Here is a 19,607-nt window from a genome sequence, read left to right as displayed (position 1 = left end):
CCCCAGCATTGGCAGGTGGATTCCCAACCTCTGCACCACCAGGAAAGTCCGGGGTTGTTGTTTTTTTTTTTTAATATGACTATGTTTCCAATACTGTACTATGAACATAACTGAAATACTGAATGCCATCAAAATTTTATAACCATTCATTAGTGTATAGGCTAGGCTACCATAAAGCAATCATATTGCTGCTTCTTCATTATCAATGCATGAATCATTATACCTGTAAATAAATATGAATTCCTTTTTCACATTATGTTTTCATTTTTGATGTCTAGTGTTAGTAATACATATAACATCTACAGTGTTACAGTGTTTTTTATCATATAAGACAATATTAACGTAGGTACTGACAGACAGATGATTCATCTTGTAAACAGACGACATAAACTTAAGTATTGACAAATACAGTGCAGTACCGTAAACGTATTTTCTCTTCCTTATGATTTTCTTAACAACATTTTCTTTTCTCTAGCCTACTTTATTGTAAGAATACAGTATACAATACACATAACATACAAAATTGTGTTAATCGACTGTTTATTTTATTGGTAAGGCTTTTGGTCAACAGTAGGCTATTAGTAGTTAAGTTCTGGGGGAGTCCAAAGTTATACATGGATTTTCAACTGTGCGGTGAGTTGGCACCTCTAACCCCTGCATTGTTCAAGGATCAACTGTGTATCTATTCTAATTATTCATTTTGGAACTGGGGAAGTAACCACAGTATGGGTTTGGGGGCCCACTGAACCCACTGTGAGACACACCTGCACTAAAATTCCATTGATCATCTGACCTCCATAAGCTCCTACTCTGACTGGTGGGCCACAGTGGCATTTCAAGTCTCCCGGAAACAGTGTCAGTTCAGGGCCGGTGTCCAGTAGTTCCTGAAAGGTCCGATTACTTTATTTTCTCCAATGTACAGTTACCCAGTTAAAAGACTATAGGTCTCTTTGGGGAAGGCTGAGAAAAAGATTAACAGTATAAATTTTTGGTAGTGTACGAGGGTCCTTCCTCAAGGAGTTCCAGTCTCCCCTTCATTCAGGGGTTTCTAGGCCTGTAAACTGGGAATTGATTGAAGGACCACAACTCTGTTTTTATGATTCAGACCAGACTTTTGTTCACTTGGCCTAGAACTTTTCTGCTTATACAAATCAAGTAAGAATTTGGTAGACTTCCTATCTATTTCACTGGTAGGAACACAATGAACAACTAGCCAATGCCATAGGTCTGCATGAGTCAGACTATTCTGATTACTGTTTTGACTCTGTTGTCCATTACAGCAACCATACCCACTTTGCCTTTGGTGGATGAGTGGCACCACTTGGCCCCTGACACCCATGGATCCAATTACTTCCATTGCATTTAGGTTTTCCAATGCAGTGACCGCAGTTCCTACTGTGATGTGTGGCCTAAAAAGAAAGTGCATTCACAAAGTTCTTCAGGGATACTGGGGCTGTCCTCACAAACTTATTTCTCACAGTATTGGTAAAAGGTATGGCTTCAGGACCCTCCCCAGTGTAGGTGAGTAGGTCATAAATGATTCTAACATTCCAATCTCCCTAAACATTTGAATCCCTTCCTCTACATTAAACCAAAGCAGGTCCAGCATTTCCAGTTCACTCACTGTGGGCCACTTTTGGTCCATGTTTCAGCCAACAAACTGAACTAGAGCCCTTTCTAACTCCCTGAGATGCAACATTAAAAGCAGAATCTCTGCTTAGTGGACCCATATCAATAAATTTAGCCTAACACAACTATATGTTCCTTCCACCGTTATTGCATATTCCATGGATATTTTTAGTATCTATTCGTACACATGTTCCCCAGATTTCTGTCTGTATAACTTAGAAAACTCAAGTAGTTCTTTTGGAGTGTAGCACACCTCCTCATGGGTCACACTTTGTACCAGACCTTTAGGGGCCTGCTGGGACTTGTGTCTAGTTATAGGTCTAGAAGCAAAGAGCATTAGTGGGAGTGAGTCTTGAGGAGAATCAGCATTGTCTTGTATGACAGTTGCCTCCAGGGAGGCCATTATAGTTTCCTCAGGCTTTTGCCAGATAATGCCAGGGATTATCAGTTCTCTCTTTACTCCTGGAAATAGAGTCATTAGGGCTTTTAAGTCTAATCAGATTAGAGAGCCAATTCCAAAACCCCAGAACTAATTCAGAAGATTCATGCTTAAGATTTTGTTCTTCTAGAACCACTCTTTACCAAAATCTGTGTGTACCATATATATATGGTAGGAGATTTATTAAAGGAATTGGCTCACAAGGTTATAGAAGCCAGTGAGTACAAAATTTGCAGTGTGGGCCATGAAGTTTTGCCAATTTTGCATTTCAGCAGTTGTTAAAGTTAATTCAGTACTTATGTTGTAGAAGCACAAAAGCCAGTCAGTGCCCCTTTATCTTTTTCTTGTATGAATTCACTTAGTAAATGTTGAATTTCCAACTGGGTCAGATTCTGGACCTTTGTTTCAGTTGTTTTTTCTTCCTTCTATATCCACTTTTCATTTCTTCTTCTTCTCTCTCTGCATATACTATCTATTTATAACTTTCTTTTATCAGAGAGCCTCAAAATTGTATTATCAGGGTTAGGCAATATTTGCTTTTTAAAGTTTAAGGACCCTGAGCTTAAGTTGGGTTTGTATTAATATCTTGGTATGTTACAGGAGTATCACTGGTGTTTTACTATATTATCCTCAGGATCAGGATCTTTTTTGGTGACACATAGGCAGCAGCAGAAGCAAAAGCATTTTGTAGCATTCTAGTGATCCATCTGCCTTTAGGGTTGTGGACCTCAAAAACTGAATTCTTCCAACAGCAACTGCTCTTCAAATAGTGACTGTTCTTCCTTCACACAGGTGACCACTTGACCAATCCATATATTGCATATATTGCTCATTCTATAGTCTTTCCGCTGAGTGCTTTATAGAAGGGGAACCAGTGCCTGATTGAGATACACAACTAATTGGTCACAGGGTAAAAGTCATTCCCCTGAGCCTAGTGTCAGTGACAGCTTATTCTGCATTTGAGACACACCATTCATTCTAAGACACCTGGGTCATAGATGGGTCTGGACCACGGCTACTTTAAAGAGGGCATCAATTCCATAAATTCAGTCCCTAAATACTAATTACTTATCAAAACTTTCAACTTATGTTGGTTAAATCTATAACAGAAACTTGGTAGAACTTAACAAATGCAACACAAAAAAAGGACAACTCAAAAGACAAGCCAGCCAGTTAGTAGCATCTAAAATTTTACACTTTCCATCAGATAGCAGAGCCAGTTAGCAAGCCAAGACAAGACAAAAAAGACCCCCAGCTTCCCTGGTGGTGCAGTGGTTGAGAGTCCGCCTGCCGATGCAGGGGACACGGGTTCGTGCCCCAGTCCGGGAAGATCCCACATGCCACGGAGCGGCTATGCCCGTGAGCCATGGCCGCTGAGCCTGTGCGTCCGGAGCCTGTGCTCCGCAACGGGAGAGGCCACAACAGTGAGAGGACCGCGTACTGCAAAAAAAAAAAAAAGACCCCCAGTGGTGGTGGTCATCTTGTAGACTATGCTGCTCACATTGTCAATAGTTGGGCCACTCTGAAGACACAGGATGGACCCCCCACCCAAAATTACGTTCAGATGATGCCACATACACACCAAGAGAGTATTCAAAGGTTTATTAGTCACATAATGAAGATTTTGAAGGAGAGGTGGGTGGGCTTACCAGCCAGGTCTGAAAATGTCTTAAGAGAGCAAAATAAGAAGACTGGCTAGGAGGTTTTACTGTGGTTAGGGGGTAGGGCCAGGGTGACCAGGGACTTGCATATTTTGAAATTCCCATCAGCATCAATGGAGGGTACACTCAGGTTTCTTATCAGCTTGCCCAAATGTGCATAGATGAAAAAGAGGGTCAGCAGTCAACTACTTTAAAAAAAAATGGAGTCAGACTCTTTATTACACCACCCAATCAGAAATCTCAATTAACTGTACTGATAGGGGCTTGTACCAGGTCTGTTCTGTTTGACTTAGGCAACATTGGGCAAGAGTGACCACAACTATAACTCCTAGTAAGATGATTGGACCCATCTAGAGAGGAGAGACCTCAGCAAGCTTCAGTCAAGCAAGTGAAATATGTAAAAGCATAGAAAAGAGTCCAACAATAACAGCATAAGGATAAAAGGAATCATATCAGTGTCCAGAATGTTAATCTTGTTCTTTGTTTCAAGTGAAGGCTGTTCTTTGTGGAGTCAGTGGGTATTGGGAGGTTTCTGACAGTTCTTAGATTAAGATTCTTTCTTGGTCAGAAGTTAAGTTATAAGTGATGGCAGCAGTCTGCGTTAAACTGACCAGATGCACTGTGAATAAGAACTGAGAGAGAGTGAGAGAAATTAATGTCCTCTTCCCCACCCTTGACCACCCAGGGTCAAAGATTTTCTCTCCTCACCAGCCAGGGTTGTTATTCTCTTTCCACAGCCACGTGATCGGTGTGTCTGGTTCCTGCAGCAATCACTTCACCATTTTTTCCAATCCCCCCAATGTCTTATCCGAACCATATCCCCAATCTCATACCTATGTGGTTCAGAAATTTCTTTATATTTTTTGTATCATCTGAGATTATCTCCCACCTCTTAGAGGTTATCACCTCATATTTATGATTATTATTATCAATATCCACAATTGCCCAAGTTCAGCAGGCATAGCCAGACAGCCAAAGAAGCATCAGGTTAGAGTCTCCCACCCCCACATCTTCTTGCTTCTTGCAAATTCTAGTAGCCTGATTTCCCAGGAGTAGGTATAGTGGTGAAAATGATAGAGTGAGAAGAGTGAATTATGTGGTTTGGATTTTCTTACAGCCAGTCTGGGCCTCCTCCTCCCCTCCCCAACCTCATACTTAAGCATTTTATTTAATGGGAGGTACCCTTCTGAGGAATTACCATATTTAGAGCCCAAACTGCCTATCTTAAGTGTGTGTTCCACTGGGAGCTGAGAAGCCTTGGTTATCCAGTTATCTTTTTCACCTTCTCTTTTTAGAGTTCATTTTATCTTTCAATTTACCTACTGCCTGGGCATGATATGGGGCATAAAAGGTACATAGGATGTCTATATAGCTGCCCACTGTTTTGAGGGGGGTTGTTTACTTGTTTTTGCTGTGAAGACAGTACCAATGTCTAAACACATGTTTAGAGAACCAAAACATGTATCAGAGTCCATCTAAGAGGCACTGAATAGTACGGTTCCCTCTTGCTAAGTGGATGGGGATGGCAATGCCATACTCTGAAAAAAGTGTCTGTGAAGTAATGCCCAGTGGTATTCTCAAGAGGAGGGTATTGGGGCTATATAGTCTATTTGCCAGGACTGGCGAGGTTTAGTACCTCTGGATATGTGCTCTAAAGCTCCCTTTGCCATGCAACTGTGTAGCTGGCAAACTGGGCACATTTACTAGGCTTTTTGGCCTCATGTTCTGGAAACACTAGGCTTTGCTTTTTGGACCTAGCCCTGAATTGTGGATGAATTACCATACCCTGTGTGATGCTATATCCAGATGCATGCTGTATCCAGGTGTCCTCTTATGGGTACTGTAGATTTGGTCAGTGTAACGATTAATCTCATGGGTCACCTTAACTGGATCACAGGATGCCCAGATATTTGGCTAAATATTATTTCTGAGTATGTGTGAGGGTATTTCTGAATGAGATTAACATTGGAATTGGTAGACTGAGTAAATCAGATTGCCTTCTTCAATGTGGGTGGGCATCATCCAATCCGTTGAGGGCCTGAGTAGAAAAAAGAAAAGCAGAAGAAAGGAGAATTTGTTCCCTCTCTGCCTTACTAGTTTAGATAGGACATCAGTATTCTCCTGCCCTCAGACTAAGACTTGCAGCATTAGCTCCACCTGGTTCTCAGGTCTTCAGAGCTTTCCTGGGTCTCCTGCTTATAGATGGCAGATTGAGGGACTTCTCAGCCTCCATAATCACTTGAGCCAATTCCTCTTAATTAAGTAATTAATATCCTATTAGTTCTGTTTCTCGGGAGAACCCTGACTAATAAAGATTTTGGTACTGAGAGTGGTTCTAGAGGAATAGATAGTAAGAATGAGTTTTCTGAATTGGCCCAGAATTTCTGGAACTGGCTCTCTATACTTATTAGATTTAAAGATACTAATGACTATTTCTAGTAGTAAAGAGAACACTGATAGAACATGGTATGATATGGCAATACAGATATGTAAAATATCTGTATTGTATGTTCCTAATCCACCACTTACAAGAAGCAAGAGGCTGGGTGACTGTCTATATTATACTTTTGAACATTTTTGGAAAATTAGTGAATATAGTGAGGTTGGCTGGTTGCTTCTAATGTCATTGGACAAAGCAGTGCAAGAAAAGGATGGGTTCAGGGAATTCAAATTTCCCAACTCCAGAACCACATAAATTACCTGAAAGCTTCTATGTGTGCCGAGAAGGAGACCCTAATCTCCTGCTGTTGCAGCACTGATATTGCTGAAAATGAAACATTGAATTTCACCCGCTAATTAGCTGAATTGCAACATGAACTCCCAGCATCACAGGGTATCTACCATTAAAGTGAGGGCATTGATTAGGAAAGAATGGGATTTTATAAGTTGGGATGGGAACATGTGGGAAGACCTTGATGAAATCGGGGATGTGCAGTCCCTAAAATCTGATGTCTGCTTTGTCAATGAAAGCAGTCTCCCCATCTACAGTAGAAGCGGCCTCCCCACCCCCAGGGGTAACAGCTTTCCCACTGCCAGTGTTAGCAGCTCTTCCACCCCATCTGAGGAGATTAACCCTGCACTGCCTGAGGAAACTGTAATGTCTTCATTCTAGGCAGTTGCCATGCAAGACAAAGATGATTTTCCTCAAGACCCACACCAGCACCCCTCTTTGATTCTACATCTATAACTAGACTCAATTCTCAGCAGGCCCCTAAAGGTGAGGTACAAAGTGTGACCCCTAAACAGGTGCGCTACACTCCAAAAGAATTGAAGTGCTATTGGAGTTACCACCTGGTTAATCTTAAAATAATCCATTGTCATTCTCCATGACCATCTATCTTTGCATAGACCAAATAGGTGAAAATGTGTACACACACACACACACACACACACACATGCAGGGGTTGTGTGTCTTGTACACTTTGCTGCCATATAGTGTTTGTCTCTATGGAGGCTGAGAGTTGTCCTACTGCCAGGCACCACACTGACAGCCTGTTGGCTTTTGCCCATGAGTCAGTGAACATATAACACAGTACATTTTGGGCAGTGGTTTCCAGGTAAAACACCATGGAAATTCACTTTTGAACAGTGTTCCTTTTCCATGCACAGTTTTAGTACACAGTTTTCTTTGGGGCTACACAGCAGCAGTGGCCCATTATACCCTACTGGCCTTGAACATAGCTGATCCATCGGTGAATCTGGCCCAGGTATCCTCAGGAACCTCAAGAGTACTAAAGCCCCCAAGAAGCTCAAGGTGCTGGCACAGAGCCCCATATCTGAGACAGCCTCATCTTGAAGGTGACCAGCCACTTTTTCATGTAACCATGAGACTCCATAATGCCTAGCTTGCTTTTTCTCTGAATATACCATTTCCACTTAGTAATGGATGCTTATTGGGCAATATCTACTTTGTTGGTGTTCTCATATCTGACCCATCTCAATAAATATCAGGGTTTAACAACACTACTGTTTCTTTGTTAGTCTCTCAGAGTCTATGAACACCCCAGAGCAAGCCAGTAATAGTCTCTCAAATGGGGTATACCAGGTGGTCACCTGCTACCTGGGTGAGGAGGGGGTGCCAAACTCCAGGGAGTACTGTTGCCTAGTGGCCAGATCTTTTTGTCACAAGCTTCAGTCTGCATAGTTGTCAGTTACTGACACCTGTTGCTGAAAGGGCTCCTTAGAGCTGATTAGCCCAAGTGGAAGTCTATACAGCTTGCTGGATAGTTTCTTTAGCCTGTTGTTGGTCAGGACCACATTCAAAGATGGCTACTTTTGAGTGATCTTATGTAATGAACAGGATCCTCATATGAGGTATGCTGTACCTCAAATACCAAACAAGTCTATCAAATGTTGTGCCTCTTGACGGAGACCTTCAAGATGGCAGAGGAGTAAGACGTGGAGATCACCTTCCTCCCCACAGATACATCAAAAATACATCTACATGTGGAACAACTCCTACAGAACACCTACTGAATGCTGGCAGAAGACCTCACACTTCCCAAAAGGCAAGAAAATCCCCATGTACCTGGGTGGGGCAAAAGAAAAAAGAAAAAAAAGAGACAAAAGAATAGGGACGGGACCTGCACCTCTGGGAGGGAGCTGTGAAAGAGGAAAAGTTTCCACACACTAGGAAGCCCCTTCACTGGTGGAGACGGGGGGGGGGGGTGGTGGGAGGGGTGGGGGGAAGCTTCAGAGCCGTGGAGGAGAGTGCAGCAACAGGGGTGCGGAGGGCAAAGCGGAGAGATTCCCGCACAGAGGATTAGTGCCGACCAGCACTCACCAGCCCGAGAGGCTTGTCTGCTCACCCGCCAGGGCGGGTGGAGGCTCGAGCTGAGGCTCGGGCTTCGGAGGTCGGATCCGAGGGAGAGGACTGGGTTTGGTTGTGTGAATACAGCCTGAAGCAGGCTAGTGTGCCACAGCTAGCCAAGAGGAAGTCAGGGAAAAATTCTGGAACTGCCTAAGAGGCAAGAGACCATTGTTTCTGGGTGCGTGAGGAGAGGGGATTTCTGCTCTGTGTGCCCACAGAAGGCAGAGTACCGCTTAAGCGAGCTCCAGAGATGGGCGTGAGCCACAGCTATCAGCTCGGACTCCAGAGCTGGGCATGAAACGCTAACACTGCCACCGCTGCCACCAAGAATCCTGTGTGCAAGCACAGGTCACTACCCCTCCCCCCAGGGGACCTGTGCAGCACACCATTGCCAGGGTCCCGAGATTCAGGGATAACTTCCCCAGGAGAACATACAGCGTGCTTCAGGCTGGTGCAATGTCCTGCCGATACAGGCTCACGCCACATTCCAATTATGACTACCATACCCCTCCCTCTCCCCGACCTGAGAGAACCCTAATCAGCCACTGCTTTAACCCGCTCCTGTCTGGTCAGAGAACACACACCTGAGGACAGCCTACATGCAGAGGCAGGGCCAAAACCAAAGCCGAACCTCAGGAGCTGTGCAAACAAAGAAGGGAAAGGGAAATATCTCTGTGTAGCCTCAGGAGCAGTGGATTAAATTCCCACAATCAACTGGATGAACCCTGCATCTGTGGACTACCTGAATAGACAACGAATGCTCCCAAAATTGAGGTAGTGGACTTTGGGAGCAACTGTAGACTTGGGGTTTGCTTTCTGTATCTGATTTGTTTCTGGTCTTATGTTTATCTTAGCTTAGTTTTTAGAGCTTGTTTTCATTGGTGGATTTGTTTACTGGTTTGGTTGCTCTCTTCTTTTTCTTTATTTTATATTCTGTATTTTTAATTTTTTAAATTTTATTTTTTTTTACTATTTAAAAAAGTTTTTTTTTCCTTTTTTCCCTTCTTGTGAGTGTGTATGTGTATGTTTCTTTGTGTGATTTTGTATGTTTAGCTTTGCTTTTACCATTTGTCCTAGGGTTCTGACTGTTGTTTTTTGTTTGTTTCTTGTTTTGTTTTGTTTTGTTTTTATGAGTGTGTGTTTATGTTTCTATATGCGATATTCTCTGTTTAGTTTTGTTTTTACCATTTGGTTTAGGGTTATATCTAGTCAGTATTTTTCCTTTTCTTCCTTCTTTTCTTCTGAGCTGTGTGGCTGGCAGGGTCTTGGTGCTCTCGCTGGGTGTCATGCCTGAGCCTCTGAGGTGGGAGAACCAAGTCCAGGACATTGGACCATCAGAGAACTCTGGCCACAGGTAATATCAATCAGCAAAATCTCTCCCAGAGATCTCCATCCCAACACTATGACCCAGTTCCACTGAATGGCCAGCAAGCTCCAGTGCTGGATGCCCCATGCTAAACAACTAGCAAGACAGGAACACAACCACAACCATTAGCAGAGAGGCTGCCTAAAATCATATTAAGGTCACAGACACCCCAAAACACACCACCGGATGCAGCCCTTCCCACCAGAAAGACAAGATCCAGCCTCATCAACCAGAACACAGGCACTAGTCCCCTCCACCAGGAAGCCTACACAACCCACTGAACCAACCTTAGACACTGGGGGCAGACACCAAAACCAACGGGAATTACGAACCATCAGCTGATGAAAAGGAGACCCCAAACACAGTAAGTTAAGCAAAATGAGAAGACAGAGAAACACACAGCAGATGAAGGAGCAAGGCAAAAACCCACCAGACCTAACAAATGAAGAGGAAATAGGCAGTCTACCTGAAAAAGAATTCAGAATAATGATAGTAAAGATGATCCAAAATCTTGGATATAGAATGCAGAAAATACAGGAGACGTTTAACAAGGACCTAGAAGAACTAAAGAGCAAACAAACAGGGATGAACAACACAATAAATGAAATTAAAAATTCTCTAGAAGGGATCAATAGCAGAATAACTGAGGCAGAAGAACGGATAAGTGACCTGGAAGATAAAATAGTGGAAAAAACTACTGCAGAGCAGAATAAAGAAAAAGGAATGAAAAGAATTGAGAACAGTCTCAGAGACCTTTGGGAGAACATTAAGTGCACCAACATTCGAATTATAGGGGTCCAAGAACAAGAAAAGAAAAAGAAAGGGACTGAGAAAATATTTGAAGAGATTATAGTCGAAAACTTCCCTAATATAGGAAAGGAAATATTTAATCAAGTCCAGGAAGCACAGAGAGTCCCATACAGGATAAATCCAAGGAGAAACATGCCAAGACACATATTAATCAAACTATCAAAAATTAAATACAAAGAACAAATATTAAAAGCAGCAAGGGAAAAACAACAAATAACACATAAGGGAACCCCAAAAGTTTAACATCTGATCTTTCAGCAGAAACTCTGCAAGCCAGAAGGGAGGGGCAGGACATATTTAAAGTGATGAAGGAGAAAAACCTACAACCAAAATTATTCTACCCAGCAAGGATCTCATTCACATTTGATGGAGAAATTAAAAGATTTACAGACAAGAAAAGCTAAGAGAATTCAGCACCACCAAACCAGCTTTACAACAAATGATAAAGGAACTTCTCTCGGCAGGAAACACAAGAGAAGGAAATGATCTACAATAATAAACCCAAAACAATTAAGAAAATGGTAATAGTAACATATATATCGATAATTACCTTAAATGTAAATGTATTAAATGCTCCAATCAAAAGACATAGATTGGCTGAATGGATACAAAAACCAAAACCTGTATATATGCTGTCTACAAGAGCCTCACTTCAGACCTAGGGACACATACAGACTGAAAGTAAGGGGATGGAAAAAGATATTCCATGCAAATGGAAATCAAAAGAAACCAGGAGTGGCAATTCTCATATCAGACAAAATAGACTTTAAAACAAAGACTATTACAAGAGACAAAGAAGGACACTACATAACGATCAAGGGATCAATCCAAGAGGAAGATATAACAATTCTAAATATTTATGCACCCAACATAGAAGCACCTCAATACATAAGCAAATACTAACAGCCATAAAAGGTGAAATCGACAGTAACAAAATCATAGTAGGGGACTTTTACACCCCACTTTCACCAATGGACAGATCATCCAAAATGAAAATAAATAAGGAAACACAAGCTTTAAATGATACATTAAACAAGATGAACTTAAGTGATATTCATAGGACATTCCATCCAAAACAACAGAATACATATTCTTCTCAAATGCTCATGGAACATTCTCCAGGATAGATCATGTCTTGGGTCACAAATCAAGCCTTGGTAAATTTAAGAAAATTGAAATTGTATCAAGTATCTTTTCCGGCCACAAAGCTATGAAACTAGATATCAATTACAGCAAAAAATCTGTAAGAAATAAAAACACGTGGAGGCTAAACAACACACTACTCAATAACCAAGAGATCACTAAAGAAATCAAACGGGAAATCAAAAAATAACTAGAAACAAATGACAATGAAAACACGACGACCCAAAACCTATGGGATACAGCAAAAGCAGTTCTAAGAGGGAAGTTTTTAGCAATACAGCCCTACCTTAAGAAACAAGAAACATCTCACATAAACAACATAACCTTATACCTAAAGCAATTAGAGAAAGAAGAACAAAAAAAAACCCCAATGTTAGCAGAAGGAAAGAAATCATAAAGATCAGATCAGAAATAAATGAAAAAGAAATGAAGGACACAAGAGCAAAGATCAATAAAACTAAAAGCTTGTTCCTTGGAAGATAAACAAAATTGATAAACCATTAGCCAGACTTATCAAGAAAAAAGAGAGAAGACTCAAACCAATAGAATTAGAAATGAAAAAGGAGAAGTAACAACTGACACTGCAGAAATACAAAGGATCATGAGAGATTACTACAAGCAACTCTACGCCAATAAAATGGACAAGCTGGAAGAAATGGACAAATTCTTAGAAATCCACAACCTTCCGAGACTGAACCAGGAAGAAGTAGAAAATATGAAGAGACCAATCACAAGCACTGTAATTGAAACTGTGATTAAAAATCTTCCAACAAACAAAACCCCAGGACCAGATGGCTTCACAGGTGAATTCTATCAAACATTTAGAGAAGAGCTAACACCTATCCTTCTCAAACTCTTCCAAAATACAGCAGAGGGGGGAACACTCCCAAACCCATTCTATAGGCCACCATCAGTCTGATACTAAAACCAGACAAAGATGTCAGAAAGAAAGAACACTACATGCCAATATCACTGATGAAAATAGATGCAAAAATCCTCAACAAAATACTAGCAAACAGAATCCAACAGCACATTAAAAAGATCATATACCAGGATCAAGTGGGGTTTATCTCAGGAATGCAAGGATTCCTCACTATACACAAATCAATCAACGTGATACACCATATTAACATATTAAAGGAGAAAAAACATATGATTGTCTCAATAGATGCAGAGAAAGCTTTCAACAAAATTCAACACCAATTTATGATAAAACCCCTCCAGAAAGTAGGTGTAGAGGGAACTTTCCTCAACATAATAAAGGCCATATATGACAAACCCACAGCCAACATTGTCCTCAATGGTGAAAAAACTAAACCATTTCCACTAAGATCAGGAACAGGACAAGGTTGCCCACTCTCACCACTATTATTCAACATAGTTTTGGAAGTTTTAGCCGCAGCAATCAGAGAAGAAAAAGAAATAAAAGGAATCCTAATTGGAAAAGAAGAAGTAAAGCTGTCACTATTTGCAGATGACATGATACTATACATAGAGAATCCTAAAGATGCTACCAGAAAACTACTAGAGCTAATCAATGAATTTGGTAAAGTAGGAGGATACAAAATTAATGCACAGAAATCTCTGACATTCCTATACACTAATGATGAAAAATCTGAAAGTGAAATCAAGAAAACACTCCCATTTACCACTACAACAAAAAGAATAAGATATCTAGGAATAAACCTACCTAAGGATACAAAAGACCTGTATGCAGAAAATTATAATGCACTGAAAGAAATTAAAGATGATACAAATAGATGGAGAGATATACCATGGTCTTGGATTGGAAGAATCAACATTGTGAAACTGACTCTACTACCTAAAGGCATCTACAGATCCACTGCAATCCCTATCAAACTACCACTGGCATTTTTCACAAAACTAGAACCAAAATTTCACAATGTGTATGGTAACACAAAAGACCCTGAATAGCCAAAGCAATCTTGAGAAAGAAAAACGGAGCTGGAGGAATCAGGCTCCCTGACTTTAGACTATACTACAAAGCTACAAGAATCAAGACAGTATGGTACTGGCACAGAAACAGAAATATAGATCAATGGAACCGGATAGGAAGTCCAGAGATAAACCCACACACATATGGTCACCTTATCTTTGATTAAGGAGGCAAGAATATACAGTGGAGAAAAGACAGCCTCTTCAATAAGTGGTGCTGGGAAAACTGGACAGCTACATGTAAAAGAATGAAATTAGAACACTCCCTAATAGCATACACAAAAATAAATTCAAAATGGATCAAAGACCTAAATGTAAGGCCAGACACTATCAAACTCTTAGAGGAAAACATAGGCAGAACACTCTATGACCTAAATCACAGGAAGATCCTTTTTGACCCACCTCTTAGAGGAATGGAAATAAAAACAAAAATAAACAAATGGAACCTAATGAAACTTCAAAGCTTTTGCACAGCAAAGGAAACCATAAACAGGACGAAAAGACAGCCCTCAGAATGGGAGAAAATATTTGCAAATGAAGCAACTGATGAAGGATTAATCTCCAAAATTTACAAGCAGCTCATGCAGCTGAATATAAAAAAACAAAGAACCCAATCCATAAATGGGCAGAAGACCTAAATAGACATTTCTCCAAAGAAGATATACAGATTGCCGACACATGAGAGAATGCTCAACATCATTAATCTTTAGAGAAATGTAAATCAGAACTACAATGAGATATCCTCTGACACCATTCATAATGGCCATCATCAAAAAATCTAGAAACAATAAATGCTGGAGAGGGTGTGGAGAAAAGGGAATACTCTTGCACTGTTGGTGGGAATGTAAATTGATACAGCCACTATGGAGAACAGTATGGACGTTCCTTAAAAAACTAAAAATAGAACTACCATATGACCCAGCAATCCCACTACTGGGCATATACCCTGAGAAAACCATAATTCAAAAAGAGTTATATACCGAAATGTTCACTGCAGCTCTATTTACAATAGCAAGAACATAGAAGCAACCTAAGTGTCCATCAGCAGATGAATGGATGAAGAAGATGTGGCACATATATAAAATGGAATATTACTCAGCCATAAAAAGGAATTAAACTGAGCTATTTGTAGTGAGGTGGATGGACCTTGAGACTGTCATACCGAGTGAAGTAAGTCAGAAAGAGAAAAACAAATACCGTATGCTAACACATATATATGGAATCTAAAAAAAAAATGGTCATGAAGAACCTAGGGGCAAGACGGGAATAAAGATGCAGACCTACTAGAGAATGGACTTGAGGATACAGGGAGGGGGAAAGGTAAGCTGGGTTGAAGTGAGAGTGTGGCTTTAGTGGGATGCAGCTGCATAGCACAGGGAGATCAGCTCCGTGCTTTGTGCCCACCTAGAGAGGTGGGATAGGGAGGGTGGGAGGCAGGGAGATGCAAGAGGGAAGAGATATGGGACATATGTATATGTATAACTGATTCACTTTGTTATAACTAACACACCATTGTAAAGCAAGTATACTCCAATAAAGATGTTAAAGAAAATCAATATCTTTGAAAGAATTGTCAGAGTATCTTCCAAAGTGCTCATATCATTTTTCATACTGAACAGCAATGAATGACAGAGCCTGGTTCTCCACATCCCTATCAGCATTTGGTATTGTGTTTGGGATTTTAATCATTCTAATGTGAAGTGGTGTCTCACTGTTGTTAATTTTCAATTCTCTAATGACAAAAGATGCTGAGCATTTTTTCATATGCTTATTTGCCATCTGTATTTTTTCTTTGGTAAGGTATCTGTTCTGATCTCTTGACCGTTTTTCATTGGGATGCTTGTTTTTTTATTGAGTTTGAATAGTTCTCTATATATTTTGGTTACCAGTCTTTTATCAGATGTTTGTTTTGCAAACATTTTCTCTCAGTCTGTGGCTTTTTTTCATGCTCTTAACAGTGTTTATCACAAAGCGTAAGTTTTACTTTTAATGAGTTCTAACTTACCATGTTTTTCTTTCATGGGTTGTGTTTTTGATGTTTTATCTAAAAAGTCATCACCAAACCCCCAAGTTCACCTAGATTTTCTCCTGTGTTATCTTCTAGCAGTCATTGTTTTGCACTTTACATTCAGATCTATGATCCATTTTGAGTTAATTTTTTGAAAGTTTTAAGGTCTGTGTCTAGATTCATATTTTTGGCATGTGGATGCCTAGTTCTTCCAGCACAATTTGTTGAAAAGGTTATCCTTTCTCCATTAAATTGCTTTTGATTTTTTGTTGAACCACAGCTGACTATATATGTGTGTGTCTATTCTAATCAGTTGATCTATTTGCTATTATTCTGCCAGTATCACATTGTCTTGATTACTATATCTTTATGGTAAGTATTGAAGTTTTTTCTTCAGTATTGTGTTAGCTATTCTATGTCTTTTGTCTTTCTGTATAAACTTTAGGATAAATTTGTTGATATCAACAAAATAACTTGCTGGAGTTTTGCTTGGGATTGCATTGAATCTATAGATCAATTCAGGAAGAAATGACATCTTGACAATATTGAGTCTTTCTATCCATAAACATAAAATATCTTTTCAATTATTTAGTTCTTTGATATCTTTCATCAGACTTTTATAGTTTTCCTCATATAGATCTCGTACATATTTTGCTAGATTTAAACCTAAGCATTTCATTTTTGGGGGTAGTAATGTAAATGGTATTGTGTTTTTTATTTCAAATTCCAGTTGTTTATTGCTGGTATATAGGGAAGTGATTGAACTTTATATATTAACCTTGTATCCTTTAACCTTGCTATAATCACTTATTAGTTCTGTGAGGGTTTTTTTTTTAATTTGGACTATTTTTAAAGTCTTTCACTGAATTTGTTACAATATTGCTTCTGTTTTATGTTTTGGTTTTTTGGCTGTGAGGCATGTGGGATCTTAGCTCCCCAACCAGAGATCAAAACCTCACCCCCTGCATTGGAAGGTGAAGTCAACCACTGGACTGCCAGGGAAGTCCCAGGGGAGGGTTTTTTAGTCAATTCATTAGGACTTTCTGCACAGACAATCCTGTCATCTGTGAAAAAAGACATTTCAATTTCTTCCTTTACTAACTGTATACCTTTTCTTTTATTTTCTACCTGTATTATTGCATTAGCTAGGAATTCCAGTACAAGGCTGAATAGGAGTGAAGAGGGGACATATTTGTCTTGCTCCTAATCTTAGGGGGAGAGCATCCAATTTCTCATCCTAAGTGTAATATTAGCTATAGCTTTTTTTTGTAGATGTTCTTAATCAGTTCAAGAAGTTCCCATTTATGCCAACTTTTCCAGGGTTTTTTTTTTTTTCATGAATGGGTGTTGGATTTTATCTATTGATGTGATCTTTTTTTTTTTTTAGCTTATTCATATGATGGATTAAACTAATTATTTTTCAAATGTTGAACCAGCATTGCATACTTGGAATAAATCTCACTTGATTGTGGTGTATAATCCTTCTCATACATTGTCAGATTTGATTTGCTATTAATTCTTGATGAGTTTTGCATCTATATACATGGGAGATATTGGTGTGTAATTTCCCTTTTTTGTAATATCTTTTTTTGGTTTTGGTATTAGGATAATGCTGGACTCATAGAATGAGTTAGAACGTGTTCTTTCTGCTTCAATTTTCTAGAAGAAATTTTAGACGATGGTATCATTTCTTCTTTAAATGTTTGGTAGAATTAGCCAGTGAATGCACTTGGGCATGGTCCTTCCTATTTTGGAAGGTTATTAATTATTATTCAATTTAGTTAATAGATATATGCCTATTCAGGTTATCTATTCCTCCTTGCATGAGTTTTGGTAGATTGTGTCTTTCAAGAAATTAGTCCATTTCATCTAAATTCTCAAATGTGTGGACATAGAGTTGTTAATAATATATTTTATCATTCTTTTTAATGTCCATGGGATCAGTAGTGATAGTTCTTTTAAATTTTCTGATATTAGTAATTTGTCATCTTTCTTTGTTTTGGTTAGCCTAGATAGAAATTTATCAATTTTATTGATCTTTTCAATGAATAGCTTCTGGTTTCATTGATTTTTCTCTGTTAATTTCCTATTTTTAATTTCATTGATTTCTGCTCTAATTTTTATTATTTCCTTTCTTCTGCTTACTATAGATACAATTTGTTCATCTTTCTCTAGTTTCCTAAGGTGGAAGCTTAGATTGATTTTAGATATCTCTTCTTTTGCCATATATGCATTAAATGCTATACACTTCCTCCCAAGCTCTGCTTTCACTGCACCCTAAAGATTTTGATAAGTTGTGTTTTCATTTTCATTTAGTTCAAAATACTTTTTAATTTCTCTAGAGACTTACTCCTTTACTCATGCGTTATTACAAAGTGAAGTTTGTTGTTTAATATCAAGATTTTGGGATTTCCAGCTTTCTGGTACTGATTTCTGGTTTAATTCCATTGTGGTCTCAGAACATGCTTTGTATAAATTTTATTCCTTCAGATTTGTTAGAGTGTGTTTTATAGCCCAGAATATGATCTTAACGATGTTTCATGCGAGCTTGAGAAAAAATGTGTACTCTAATGTTCTTGGATGAAGTATGCTGTAAATGTCAATTCGATCCAGTTGATCAATGGTGCTCTTCTGCTCACCTATAACTTTACTGATTTTCTGCATGTGGGTGTGCTGTGTATTGATAGAGTGGTGTTAAATTCTCCAACTATAACAGTGGATTTCTATTTCTCCTTGTTCTTCTATCAGCTTTTGCCTACATATTTTGATGATCTATTGTTAAACTCATATACATTAAGGATTAGTGTGTCTTCTTCGTGTATGGACCCCTTTGTCATTATGTAATGTGCCTCTTTACCTCCAGTAATTTTCCTTGCTATGAAGTCTGCTTTATCTGAAATTAATATTGCTTCTCCAGCTTTATTTTGACTAATGTTAGCATGAATTTTCCAGGTTGTTGCTAAAACTTTTCATCTGTACTTAATATGGTAGTATTTTATTATTAAATTTAGGAAATTAACAAAATTAATTCACAAAGTTCGGCTTCTGGTATGGCTTAAATGTTCCTATCAGACAAACCTCCCTACAGGTAACAACTATATAAATTCACACACACACACACACACATAGAGTCATACACTTACCTGAAGGTATGGGAATGAATAAAAGTAGGCAGAAATTAGAGGAGAATGACATGTTTAAAGAAATATGTTGACCATTATTATGAATTTTAGTCTGAGAGCAGGTTCCAGTCTTCTTTTACAGAATGACCAAAAACTCAAATGGAACATCTACAGTCTTGATGGCTTGACAAACTGGAGTACACTGTTTGGGGGTAACCATAGCAGATAGAAGGTGAGGAGAGTATATGCTGATATGGAAATAGCCAGAGAGGAGGAAGCGAAGTTCTTCACATGATATTTGCTAAATTCTTGGTTGACCTCTGAACTCTAAATATATGGGCAGACTCCAAGCTGTCCAGCTAAGGCTAAAAAACTGAATTGAATGACATCACCAAGATGGCAGAGTAAGAAACCCTAGCCTCCATTCTTCCACAAAGAACAACAATTAGATAGCTATCCACAAATGAAAATAACTTTGGGAGATCTCAGGAGTACACTAAAGAAGCTTCAGCAACACAGAGGAGCAAAAAAAAACTGTGAATAACCATATAGAAATGGTAATAAGAACAGTTTCATTTTGCCTACATTATCCTATCCCCCAGGCCAGCACTGCTCAGTGCCAAGATGGAACTCCCTAGCCCAAGAGAGTTCACCTTGCCAGAA

At 39.3% G+C, this 19,607-nt stretch overlaps 1 pseudogene; it reads right to left on the bottom strand.

Moving 5' to 3' along the window:
- The window catches only part of LOC137216677 (uncharacterized), a 40,418-nt pseudogene that overhangs the window by 3,283 nt on the left and 17,528 nt on the right, over positions 1–19,607 (bottom strand).

This window comes from Pseudorca crassidens, chromosome X (genome assembly GCF_039906515.1).
Source record: "Pseudorca crassidens isolate mPseCra1 chromosome X, mPseCra1.hap1, whole genome shotgun sequence".
Classification (NCBI taxonomy): Eukaryota; Metazoa; Chordata; class Mammalia; order Artiodactyla; family Delphinidae; genus Pseudorca; species Pseudorca crassidens.
This window is presented reverse-complemented; position numbering and strand designations above follow the sequence as displayed.